Consider the following 13,890-nt stretch of genomic DNA (forward strand, 5'->3'; position numbering starts at 1 on the left):
ACTGTTTGTCTCTCAGAAGTCAAGACCTGGCCATATGCATAATCTCACAGTGCTGTGGAATCCAAAAGTTCTGGAGGAATAGTTGCCGAGCTCTGGAGCTGTTGTAGCTACGTGTCAGCTTGTAGCATAGATAAGATGTCGCGAGTTCGAATACATTCAGTGCTACATTTTTTAAAACGCAATTCTGCTCTCTGCTGAAGTTATCAATCTAATGGAACTTTGAACATAATTCCCTTCACTTCGCAACCCAAAGTAGTCGCATGTGGAAAAAGGACTATTAAACCTGAATAGAGCAAAATGTCACAGTAGTTAGACAGCAGGCAGCAGATGCATCTCGAAGATGTGCAGGGAGAGCGCATCGTGCCATAATATGTCAGAAAAGTATTTTCTACATTAGCCGTCGTGTGGTAGTGATATTTTAGTCTTCTTCAAACTTTGTTTGACAGCTTTAACTCAGTCTGACAATGCACATGCAGTTTATTGATTACATGCATGTAGAAAACTTGTTCTGTCATAGGTAACATCAGAGAATTCGCATATATCGTTGATGATTAATGTCTCTCTCATGTTTACTATTGTTTTAACAACACTAAAGGAAACCTTACGAAAATTGTGCACTGTATTATAAGAAATGAAATAAAACTAACCATGATAACCTTACGACGAAAGTATCTGTACACAAGCATGCCTCTATCGACACGAATTAGTAAAATACTACTCACTTAGATTTTGATTGGGTCTGTGTTTAATTGGTATGCTGTGTCATACTCAAGAGGGATGCAAATGTGGCATTTCATAAATATAGTTACGTATTCCTAGAAACCCAAAATTCGCTTGTCAGCAGTGGAAAGAGGCGTTACCTGTTGTGCAGCATTGTAAGTTTTTCAACATTGCACTATGAGCTGAAAGCATTTTCTTGCGATTTCGTTATTGATGTTTGATCTGACTGCTTGTAGCTCTTTCACAGAAGGGATAAAAACGTTACCAGTCAGTGAGACTGGAACTGCGAACCGTAAAAGACGCTGTTTCACAGATCAGCACGTTACCACAGAGCTGGCGAGGAGGTATGGGTTTCAGCTTCCTATTACGACGGCAGTAGGAACTAGAACTCGTAAACCGCTATTTAAAGGTCGAGATTAGTTGTGATTTCCACTTGCAACGACTTTCCTGGGCTGAAAACCGTAAATTTTCAATCTTTTGTTACCCTTCAAGCGATAATAAATCAGATTATTCAATGGAAATGACAGGTAAAAATCAAGTGAACTTTGAGGCTTAATTCCGTGCACACCAGGAAGTAACTCGTCGATCACAGAGTTGCCAAACATACGTTGCCTTGTTGTCAAATCTCAGTTACAGTACCAGCAGGAAGAAGACGAACCGATGTGATCCTACAGCGGTCTGGGAAGTGACCATAGCTGGTGTCTCCAAGTCGCGGCTGCTACGGCCTGGAATACGTAACGCGTCTGATTCGCTTTCTGTAACTAGGTTTAGGGACTGGAGCGTAGTTACTAATAATACTCAGAACTGACTGCAAACTGAGCATCATAAATCAGCAACTCTCATTGTTGTTTTTATATTTCTTTCGTAAGTGTACTCAAAACTAAGAAAGTCATTCACAGGCGTTTTCGTGCCTCGCCGATAGTCGAGCACAACATACAAATAAAAATAAAAAAGAATATGTGTGTGTGTGTGTGTGAGAGAGAGAGAGAGAGAGAGAGAGAGAGAGAGAGAGAGAGGGAGAGGGAGAGAGAGAGAGAGAGAGAGAGAGAAAGAGAGAGAGAGAGAAATAAAAAGCAATGAGAGAGAGTGTAAAAAATTGTTGTAAAGAATTTGAATCATGGTATTTAAAGAAATCTTTCATTAAAATGACACGTTCCACATCATTACGAAATGTCGTATTCATGATCTATGGAACAAGAGTTAATCTAATGTAATCTAATGTAATCTTCTCACATCATATTGATGATTAGCCATGAAGAGTCATGAATTACCGAAATTTTTGCCAATACCAGTAACCAAATCTAAACTTGACAATAAAAGACGACAATTTTTGTAATAAACCGTGACTCCTATCAAGACCCTTTCGTCCCTGTTATCTAACCACGAAAGATGTCTGATATACCTCCATTCTGAAGTAACAAAGTGTGCATGCATTTAAAGATGAAGTGCATGATGTGAAGTTCTGTGACGGAGATACGAACCCAACACGTAATCCGATTGTTAACTAAGAAAAATCAAATGTTACGTATCGGTTTTTCTTACGAGCCGCTAGGTGTCTGAATCTAAAATAAGGATACAAACTTTTGTGCCTAAGCGACAATCGAACTGCACACCTACCGTGCATCCACGAATATAGCTTAAGTATCAGTTGCCTACCCATGAACAGTAAGATGTGTGCGTGTTTGACCAGAAATAACGACACCTGTTGCGATTGTTGGCAACACATGAACAGACATTGAAATTGCGCGTTAATTTTCACTAGCAGGTGGGTGTGCACTTGATAAAGCTAGAAATGAAATTATGAATATTTTTGTACTGGATCAGGTTTCAGACCCACATACTTACCTTTCGAGGAGACCTAGAGAAGATTGCAGTCTTGGGAAAAGGAACGAAATGACTGAACTACTGTTCCGAGAGAGTCAGATTCTCAAAAGAGGAGATACGAATTCGAATCACAGTCCAGCACCAAATGTTTAAACGTCTCTAGTTCAATCAAGTACAAGTAAAATAACAGCCCTGTCCCTTTAAATGGCTATCGGTTCATCAAATAAAATAAAATTTTCTAATGTAAGTAAGCTTGCTGGCGACTATTTCTGGTTACCATGACTTCCGCTGTGTCATTTCCCAACGTAAACCGGCTCTGCCTAGTTGGTAATGAAGGAACGTGATGTTTAATGCGGATTCTGGATTATAACGTCTTTCTCTTGAGGTTACCAGAGGTAAAATAAATCTGTTTGTGCCTCTTAAAAGTAAATGCCTGAACCCACGCATTGCACCTGTGATAGTTCGTTCCACCAGACCATTGTGACCACATTACCCAGCCCCTGGAGTGTGCTGTAACGGATGATGTGCTTAGCTTACAAAATTAGTTACCGGTGGAAAAAATGCGAGTCTATTAAATGGTCAAGTAGAAGCAAGCTTCTGACGCAGAGATTATGCTATTCTCATGTCAGCAGGATGTAAAGACTCTTCTAGGCATCATAGGCTGGATGTGAAGCCATTTTGATTTTTCACAAATTCAACAAATTTCTTAGTTCGAGAAAATCCACTGTGAAGCGTGAAGTTGCCGGATAATTCGATTATTACTGTTATTATTAATATCATTTTATTCATACCGCTGCTGTAACACAAGTGCTTGAACATCATTTAATTCCTTTTGGTCACTATAGAAGTAGTTTCCCAAGAACAGGTTCTTTCCCTGTCTACGGAATCCTTTTCATGTTAATATCAAACACCAGCAATTACTCGTAGATTACAATAAAACTAAAGTAATTGACGAAGACGTTACTTGGTAACACAAACGCACTGCCTTTCTTCATTTACTTTCGCCTAGAAATGGCTATCGAGTACTGACAAACCAAAAGGCAGGAGATCTTACTGCCTTCCGATATACGTTGCTGTCAGTTCTGCCACATGATTTGGTCGACATGACCTGTTTCAAGTTGTGTATGACAGACAGTGTTTTAGAAAATCTATTGCTTCCCTTTGCAATAAACAGAAGTATTTTCATTCTAAGCTTCGCAATATTATTTCAAATTTAATATTCGCTTCTATAATGTAGGAAAGTATTTCACAGTCGCAAAACTCGCATCCGAAACGTTGACCTTAGTCGCTGACCATAAATTCTAGCTCAGAGTGACGCCAGCTTAAATAACCTAATGTAGCGAAGACTGTTTGCCAGTGGTCTTTCTCCCCGGAAAATACGCAATTCACTCATTTGGCTCCATAAGTACATTGTAACAGTAATTTCTGTGTGACATTTTTCAGTATGCTTTCGCCTTCCAACCGGCAAAATACGGAAGAGTACGGCCGGTAAACAATTCACAAACCACGATTTAGTGCCGATAAGACGATTTCTTTAAACATTGTCGAAGCTGAGGGAATTTAGTTTCTGCTTAAATCGTCTTAAGCAGCAACGTTCACAGATATCTCAAATAGGAAAAAGCTGAATATCCAGGTACGAAGGTTGTAAAACAAACTTCCCACAGTTTGTGTCAGGTTGATCTTTTCGTCTGATAACACTGCTTAAGTATTTTGTCTAAGAGGTATCACAAGTAGTATCCCTGTAGCTGTGGGAATCATTGGTTGAAAACGAGTTTAACACCAATGGGTACAGTGCTGCTAAATTTTCAAAATTATTATCAACCTAAGTCTGAGTTCATCCACAAACTGAGGCGTATTTGTAATATTGAAGCTAGACTGTGTATCCTTGTCTTCCTTGAGTGGTCATTGGAAGGCGTTTACACACACGTATACAATACTATGGATACTTCGAACGCTATGGTTAACGTTGCTCTCATAAACTACTTTTTTTTTAAATTCTTCTGGGTCTTCAGTGTGCAATATGTGTTGTAGATACAGTCTCAGACCAAAAAATTGACCGCCGAGTCGTTCACGTAAGGTGGACAATACAGTCGTGCTCCTCTCAGAAATCTATGTCCGGCAATATGCTCGATCTGACAACATATAGACTGCGGCACTTCCCAGAGGAGGTCTTGACTCCGGTCTTAGTACATTACTCTTGACTACGACCGTAGTCTTGAGGTAAAACGCGAGACCAGCTAATATGATATTATAGATTCGCTTGAATTACACTCATAGCTTTAGCACAGAGAGGAAAGAGGCGATAAAAATTTTGTCGATATGTGCTTTCGGTCGCCAGACGTCATATTAGCTGGTCTCGCGATTTACCTCAAGACTACGGTCGTGTTCCAGCGGCGGTATGAATAAAATGATATTAATAATAACAGTAATAATCGAATTATCCGGCAACTTCACGCTTCACAGTGGATTTTCTCGAACTAAGAAATTTGTTGAATTTGTGAAAAATCAAAATGGCTTCACATCCAGCCTATGATGCCTAGAAGAGTCTTTACATCCTGCTGACATGAGAATAGCATAATCTCTGCGTCAGAAGCTTGCTTCTACTTGACCATTTAATAGACTCGCATTTTTTCCACCGGTGACTAATTTTGTAAGCTAAGCACATCATCCGTTACAGCACACTCCTGGGGCTGGGTAATGTGGTCACAATGGTCTGGTGGAACGAACTATCACAGGTGCAATGCGTGGGTTCAGGCATTTACTTTTAAGAGGCACAAACAGATTTATTTTACCTCTGGTAACCTCAAGAGAAAGACGTTATAATCCAGAATCCGCATTAAACATCACGTTCCTTCATTACCAACAAGGCAGAGCCGGTTTACGTTGGGAAATGACACAGCGGAAGTCATGGTAACCAGAAATAGTCGCCAGCAAGCTTACTTACATTAGAAAATTTTATTTTATTTGATGAACCGATAGCCATTTAAAGGGACAGGGCTGTTATTTTACTTGTACTTGATTGAACTAGAGACGTTTAAACATTTGGTGCTGGACTGTGATTCGAATTCGTATCTCCTCTTTCGAGGATCTGACTCTCTCGGAACAGTAGTTCAGTCATTTCGTTCCTTTTCCCAAGACTGCAATCTTCTCTAGGTCTCCTCCAAAGGTAAGTATGTGGGTCTGAAACCTGATCAAATGGTTCAAATGGCTCTGAGCACTATGGGACTCAACTGCTGAGGTCATTAGTCCCCTAGAACTTAGAACTAGTTAAACCTAACTAACCTAAGGACATCACAAACATCCATGCCCGAGGCAGGATTCGAACCTGCGACCGTAGCGGTCTTGCGGTTCCAGACTGCAGCGCCTTTAACCGCACGGCCACTTCGGCCGGCTGAAACCTGATCCAGTACAAAAATATTCATAATTTCATTTCTAGCTTTATCAAGTGCACACCCACCTGCTAGTGAAAATTAACGCGCAATTTCAATGTCTGTTCATGTGTTGCCAACAATCGCAACAGGTGTCGTTATTTCTGGTCAAACACGCACACATCTTACTGTTCATGGGTAGGCAACTGATACTTAAGCTATATTCGTGGATGCACGGTAGGTGTGCAGTTCGATTGTCGCTTAGGCACAAAAGTTTGTATCCTTATTTTAGATTCAGACACCTAGCGGCTCGTAAGAAAAACCGATACGTAACATTTGATTTTTCTTAGTTAACAATCGGATTACGTGTTGGGTTCGTATCTCCGTCACAGAACTTCACATCATGCACTTCATCTTTAAATGCATGCACACTTTGTTACTTCAGAATGGAGGTATATCAGACATCTTTCGTGGTTAGATAACAGGGACGAAAGGGTCTTGATAGGAGTCACGGTTTATTACAAAAATTGTCGTCTTTTATTGTCAAGTTTAGATTTGGTTACTGGTATTGGCAAAAATTTCGGTAATTCATGACTCTTCATGGCTAATCATCAATATGATGTGAGAAGATTACATTAGATTACATTAGATTAACTCTTGTTCCATAGATCATGAATACGACATTTCGTAATGATGTGGAACGTGTCATTTTAATGAAAGATTTCTTTAAATACCATGATTCAAATTCTTTACAACAATTTTTTACACTCTCTCTCATTGCTTTTTATTTCTCTCTCTCTCTCTTTCTCTCTCTCTCTCTCTCTCTCTCTCCCTCTCTCTCTCTCTCTCTCTCTCTCTCACACACACACACACACACATATTCTTTTTTATTTTTATTTGTATGTTGTGCTCGACTATCGGCGAGGCACGAAAACGCCTGTGAATGACTTTCTTAGTTTTGAGTACACTTACGAAAGAAATATAAAAACAACAATGAGAGTTGCTGATTTATGATGCTCAGTTTGCAGTCAGTTCTGAGTATTATTAGTAACTACGCTCCAGTCCCTAAACCTAGTTACAGAAAGCGAATCAGACGCGTTACGTATTCCAGGCCGTAGCAGCCGCGACTTGGAGACACCAGCTATGGTCACTTCCCAGACCGCTGTAGGATCACATCGGTTCGTCTTCTTCTTGCTGGTACTGTAACTGAGATTTGACAACAAGGCAACGTATGTTTGGCAACTCTGTGATCGACGAGTTACTTCCTGGTGTGCACGGAATTAAGCCTCAAAGTTCACTTGATTTTTACCTGTCATTTCCATTGAATAATCTGATTTATTATCGCTTGAAGGGTAACAAAAGATTGAAAATTTACGGTTTTCAGCCCAGGAAAGTCGTTGCAAGTGGAAATCACAACTAATCTCGACCTTTAAATAGCGGTTTACGAGTTCTAGTTCCTACTGCCGTCGTAATAGGAAGCTGAAACCCATACCTCCTCGCCAGCTCTGTGGTAACGTGCTGATCTGTGAAACAGCGTCTTTTACGGTTCGCAGTTCCAGTCTCACTGACTGGTAACGTTTTTATCCCTTCTGTGAAAGAGCTACAAGCAGTCAGATCAAACATCAATAACGAAATCGCAAGAAAATGCTTTCAGCTCATAGTGCAATGTTGAAAAACTTACAATGCTGCACAACAGGTAACGCCTCTTTCCACTGCTGACAAGCGAATTTTGGGTTTCTAGGAATACGTAACTATATTTATGAAATGCCACATTTGCATCCCTCTTGAGTATGACACAGCATACCAATTAAACACAGACCCAATCAAAATCTAAGTGAGTAGTATTTTACTAATTCGTGTCGATAGAGGCATGCTTGTGTACAGATACTTTCGTCGTAAGGTTATCATGGTTAGTTTTATTTCATTTCTTATAATACAGTGCACAATTTTCGTAAGGTTTCCTTTAGTGTTGTTAAAACAATAGTAAACATGAGAGAGACATTAATCATCAACGATATATGCGAATTCTCTGATGTTACCTATGACAGAACAAGTTTTCTACATGCATGTAATCAATAAACTGCATGTGCATTGTCAGACTGAGTTAAAGCTGTCAAACAAAGTTTGAAGAAGACTAAAATATCACTACCACACGACGGCTAATGTAGAAAATACTTTTCTGACGTATTATGGCACGATGCGCTCTCCCTGCACATCTTCGAGATGCATCTGCTGCCTGCTGTCTAACTACTGTGACATTTTGCTCTATTCAGGTTTAATAGTCCTTTTTCCACATGCGACTACTTTGGGTTGCGAAGTGAAGGGAATTATGTTCAAAGTTCCATTAGATTGATAACTTCAGCAGAGAGCAGAATTGCGTTTTAAAAAATGTAGCACTGAATGTATTCGAACTCGCGACATCTTATCTATGCTACAAGCTGACACGTAGCTACAACAGCTCCAGAGCTCGGCAACTATTCCTCCAGAACTTTTGGATTCCACAGCACTGTGAGATTATGCATATGGCCAGGTCTTGACTTCTGAGAGACAAACAGTTACAGCTTTTCTTTTGGACTGAACGACGTTTTCTAGTAACAGATAGCGCAATAGAATAAATAGGAAGTGTTCCTTTCCACTTGAGCTAAACTTCTGCATCCTACACTGTTGGCAGTTGTGTGTAGGTGGCAGTTACGTGATTTTATTTCTGTGATTACAAAATAGTCGAATGTATGCACTGGGTAGGCGAGGCAGCTAGTTCATGGTGATTCGGTCAACCACGTAAATGAATTTACTGAACATGCTGCAAATTACTACAGGGAGCCTGTGTGTCAGAATTTTCATCCAGTGTGGCGCAACTGCGTTATGATAGAAAAATGACTCGCAGAGAAGAGGATTTCGTGGTCTGTTGGACGGATGGTAGGTTGTTATACCTATGGTCTGGGTTCGATTCCCACTTCTGTCAATGATTTTAGATAGGGAGAGACAGATTCCATTCTCTCCTGGCTACACCAAGTGAAGGAGATATAATGGCTGCGTGGTCTGGAAATTCACATTAAAGATGATTTTCCTTCTTTACCAAGTAGACGGTAGGTTGAACCACAATAAAGTCTGGAGTGGCGACATGTAGAAACTCTATCACCAGTAACCTTTCTTATACTAGTTATTTATTTCAAGTGACGACACTTATTCCATCTTTTATTTGAGCTTCTGTATGTCGATAAAATTGGTTCTGAACTGGGAATGCAACTCAGACCGCCCTTAACGCGGAATTTGGTCCCTTCGTGGCAATACAGCTCGGCTACAATTTGTTGTTTGTTCAAAACTGCAGATTCCTCAACACCTTCACATATTACGCGTGAATGGGATCGAATCCTGGCCCGGCACTAAAGATTTAATTATGTATTATCAAGCTCTAGCATGAGAACACCTATCTGTTGGTGGATAATAATTTCGATTTTTAATGTATTTTCATTCGCTGTCAACACTAACGATATCTGACGTTTTTAACTCCCAGTGAGACACAGAACTATTTGCGAGATGACTGTAAGTTCAAGATGCTATTCTGAGCAGCTGGTGGAGAAAAATTCGGTAGCTGACGTCTCTTTGTGTGTAGTCAACAACGATATGTGTGGGGCTCTATTCCCAGTGAGCGCTGAACTCTTCGTCATATTATTTCAGTTCAAACATGCTCACATGTCACTGCTGGTGCAACAAACCCATATTTAACGTTCGTTTTCTCTAGAATATAACAGCGATAGGTGCCGGGTTGGAGTCCTGGAAAGGAAAAAATTAATGTTTCGTCTCGTCATTTCAGTTAAAACATCTAGCTACTGCCGCGAAATTCCGATATGTCACATTTGACTGTGCTTCGATAGCAATCCGATTAGGTTCCGGGTTCGAATCCGTGTCCAACACACAGCTTTACCTCACGGCATTTCAAGTAAGTTACTTGTGAAGAAGCAATATTTAACATCTCTCGTAGTTCGTTAACAGGGACAAAATGCTGGGTAGGAATTCGCGTCTGTTAAAAATGTTTGCGTTATGCAATTTAAAGTTGATATTTGCTAACTGATACTGTCTAAAATCGAGGTATATCACTCTCTGTATGCCTAATCAGGAATGACTGTTAGTTTCCGTCAGTCACGAAATCTTTGCTTAGTCTGCATGAGCTGGGTTTGAATCCATATGCAGAACAAGACGGTTCGTCGTGTCATTTAATGTTCACACATATTCTCAACTAGCTGCTCGTGAATAACTTAAATTTTTAATGTCATTTTGTGTTAAACAGTTCAAATGGTTCATATGGCAAGCCGGCCGGAGTGGCCGTGCGGTTCTGGGCGCTACAGTCTGAAACCGCGCGACCGCTACGGTCGCAGGTTCGGGTCCTGTCTCGGACATGGTGTGTCTGAGGTCCTTAGGCTAGTTAGGTTTAAGTAGTTCTAAGTTCTAGCGGACTGATAACCTCAGAAGTTAAGTCCCATAGTGCTCAGAGCCATTAGAACCATTTCTGAAGTATAAGAGTATTTACGAACAGTACAAGCAGGATTGCAGCGAACTGATCACTTAGTGCAACATGGAGTACCTGTGTAATTAGTCATTCCAGCTGCATATCTGAGGGTAAGATTTGTTAAGCATTTCATTGCAGAATTAATGTAATATCCGCACGATAATCTCTGCAGTCATACTTTATTAGGAGCCCGCGATTGGAGTACCATGTTCGTTAAATCGGATTACTCAAGCTGAGGCCAAATAAAGACAAGCGATGACGCCACAACACTATCTTTACTTAAGTAGGTAGTCAGCGCTAAAGTATGTGCGCCACCATTAACGTTACTGTAAGCAGTTTGACAACGTAACACCACCACAACTACTGACAACCTGAACCATTATCATCACGCAGTTGTGACAAATGGTTCAAATGGCTCTGAGCACTATGGGACTCAACATCTGTGGTCATAAGTCCCCTAGAACTTAGAACTACTTAAACCTAACTAACCTAAGGACATCACACACATCCATGCCCGAGGCAGGATTCGAACCTGCGACCGTAGCAGTCGCGCGGTTCCTGACTGAGCGCCTAGAACGCAGTTGTGACTCTCAGTGATTACAGGTTACTGATGTTTGTCAAGAATAGCGGAAAGCGCCTCTGAAGTTCCATTTGCATTACGACTAGCACGTGGCCGGCCGCGGTGGTCTAGCGGTTCTAGGCGCTCAGTCCGGAACCGCGCGACTGCTACGGCCGCAGGTTCGAATCCTGACTCGGGCATGGATGTGTGTGATGTCCTTAGGTTACTTAGGTTTAAGTAGTTCTAAGTTCTAGGGGACTGATGACCACAGATGTTAAGTCCAATAGTGCTCAGAACCATTTGAACCATTTGACTAGGACGGAGAGAATGCTAAATAACAGTAATAGGTCACCCAGCGAAGAGTAGAGTCCACGTATTGTCTGAAGTTCTTACAGTTTGATATAATGCAGTTCCCGATAGTTTCACACTAACGGGTTCTTTTGGCTATCGAAATACTCATATGGGAATCATAAAAGTGGAATTGCTAGAACTACCTTAATAACACCTCAAAAAATGGCTCTGAGCACTATGGGACTCAACTGCTGAGGTCATTAGTCCCCTAGAACTTAGAACTAGTTAAACCTAACTAACCTAAGGACATCACAAACATCCATGCCCGAGACAGGATTCGAACCTGCGACCGTAGCGGTCTTGCGATTCCAGACTGCAGCGCCTTTAACCGCACGGCCACTTCGGCCGGCAATAACACCTCATTCTGGATTGAATACGACTCGGAAAGCGACGTTAATTTGACGTTTTCATCCATCTCCTGACGTCTCACTGAATGAAGTCTGAAGTGCACGCACAGTTGTGTTGCCTGCCGCAAGGATTCTGTGAAGTGTTGTGGCAGCTGGCAGTCATTGCTGAATACACACATGTGCAAATAACCTCACTGCTCTAGCGGAACTCGTCTTTGTTGCATTTTTTCCATACGGTAATTAGCACAATAACATAAGGCTTGTTCTGCTGAAGAACTTGATGCCCACAAGTCCTTCAATAATAATCTCCTAGCGGGAGGAATAAATACATGAAAGGAAACAGACTGTTGGACGAAAGAATGGACAGCTCCCTGCTTTTGGCGTTTCCGATAGCGCCTACGATAAGAATCTGGTGTCATATTATGCTTCAGAACTCTAAACTGTTTATTTTTTTACTTCATACTAAAACAAAAGTTGTGATATGAGACGAGGAAATGACTTATATGCTTCTCAGGAACTTTAGTTTTTCGTGTTTATTTTCTCACTTCATATTAAAACAAGGGCGTTAATATGAGAAGAGGAAATGAAATATACGCTTCCAAGACATAATATTTCCTTGTGTGCTATTACTGCAAACATGAAAGCCCTGCAGTTAATTTTTGTATGTTGGATAAGTTTTGATATCACCTCACATTCCTTTGTGACACGGTTCCTATTGTCTTGGGATTCAAATAGAGTGGACGTTTCATCACTGGTTAATATTCTGATGACTAATGACATGATACCCGTTGCAATTGCTCCATGGCACCTGTGAGTAGAGTCTCACGTTGGTTACTATAAGAACACGCAGGCAGTGATATCCGCTCACTGGAGTCAGAGCCAAGGTGATTTCTTTCTGTTTAGGGCGAAGCGTCTGCTGCAGTGTCCACGCTCAGCCAACATAAACAAATCGCGGCGGCATTGGGCACTGCTAATCGCTGCACTTGTCGCGAGCCTCGACAACAAGAGCGCACTGTCTCTGCTAACGATACTATGGAGTTAATAGATCTTACTTAACGGAATACGCAGGACATGGGATGGGTAAAAATTCAGTTTGTAGCTTCCCATCGCATTAAAATACTTTACAGTCATATTTGATGCAATATTTATTGTTGGTTGTCTCTCTAATGTTAATAGTATTGATTCACATCGTACGTTAACACAAAAACACACACACACACACAAACAGTCATTGATTCCTGTGAGGGTGACAACTACTGTGTGTTGAACAACACATGCACCAGTCAGTTCCTCAGTTGGCGTCGAGTGGATGAGATTTTTCAATTACCTTGCACTGCAAGAATTGTAAGGAGGGGACTGAAAGTAAATGGACTTGATGTATGCTAAAGGGCTGCGACAAAGCAAAGCTTGACCGATTATCAGATAACTGTCCACATGGGCTTTGTGGACGAGTATACTTTTAGTAACCAACCCATCCACGATCATTACGTTAGATTTCTCGAGGGCGTAGGGAAATTGATTTCATTAAGTCGTCGACAGTGTAGCGTGATGGTTTACTTCCCACCATACGTTTTCTATATTCGTCCAAAGGTCGCTTGCATTTGTAGGGACACATGGCAATGACCTTGTTACCTCTGCCCACATATTCTCTATCTGGTTGATGTTCGGTGATCGTGGAACAAACGGCTACAGCTTCATCCTCTCTTGGCCCTGAAACCAATCTCGCACTTCTCTACTATGATGGATGGGTCTCTGCTCCTGTAAATACATTTTTATGTCGTTAGTTCATATATTTATATTTAAATAACGTATTTGTAATAAGCACAGTGTTTAAGAATTCATTCCCTGTCATAGATAAGTGATCTGGATTCAACAGTCCGATTAAGAATGTGGTTCACCCAGTCTATCATATGATGAGCGTCGTAGTCGGATAGCCACATTAAGACTGACTGGCTGAATCCGATTAGGACGATCTTGTATCGAAATGAAATTACAGAAATCGGATAATTTGAACGTCTGTATTGCAACAATGCTGCGCACATAAATTCCTATGATGGGGTAACAGCTAGCAACTGTCTAAGAAAAAGTGAGAAATATGACTACTAGCAGCAATGTAACGTAATTATAAACCATGTTTATGTGATGGAAATACTGAATCGAACAACACACATCTATTTCAGTGGAGGGAAGATACACCATATCGGATTTGCTGAT

The sequence above is a fragment of the Schistocerca nitens genome, chromosome 7, assembly GCF_023898315.1.
Source record: "Schistocerca nitens isolate TAMUIC-IGC-003100 chromosome 7, iqSchNite1.1, whole genome shotgun sequence".
In the NCBI taxonomy this organism is placed as follows: domain Eukaryota; kingdom Metazoa; phylum Arthropoda; class Insecta; order Orthoptera; family Acrididae; genus Schistocerca; species Schistocerca nitens.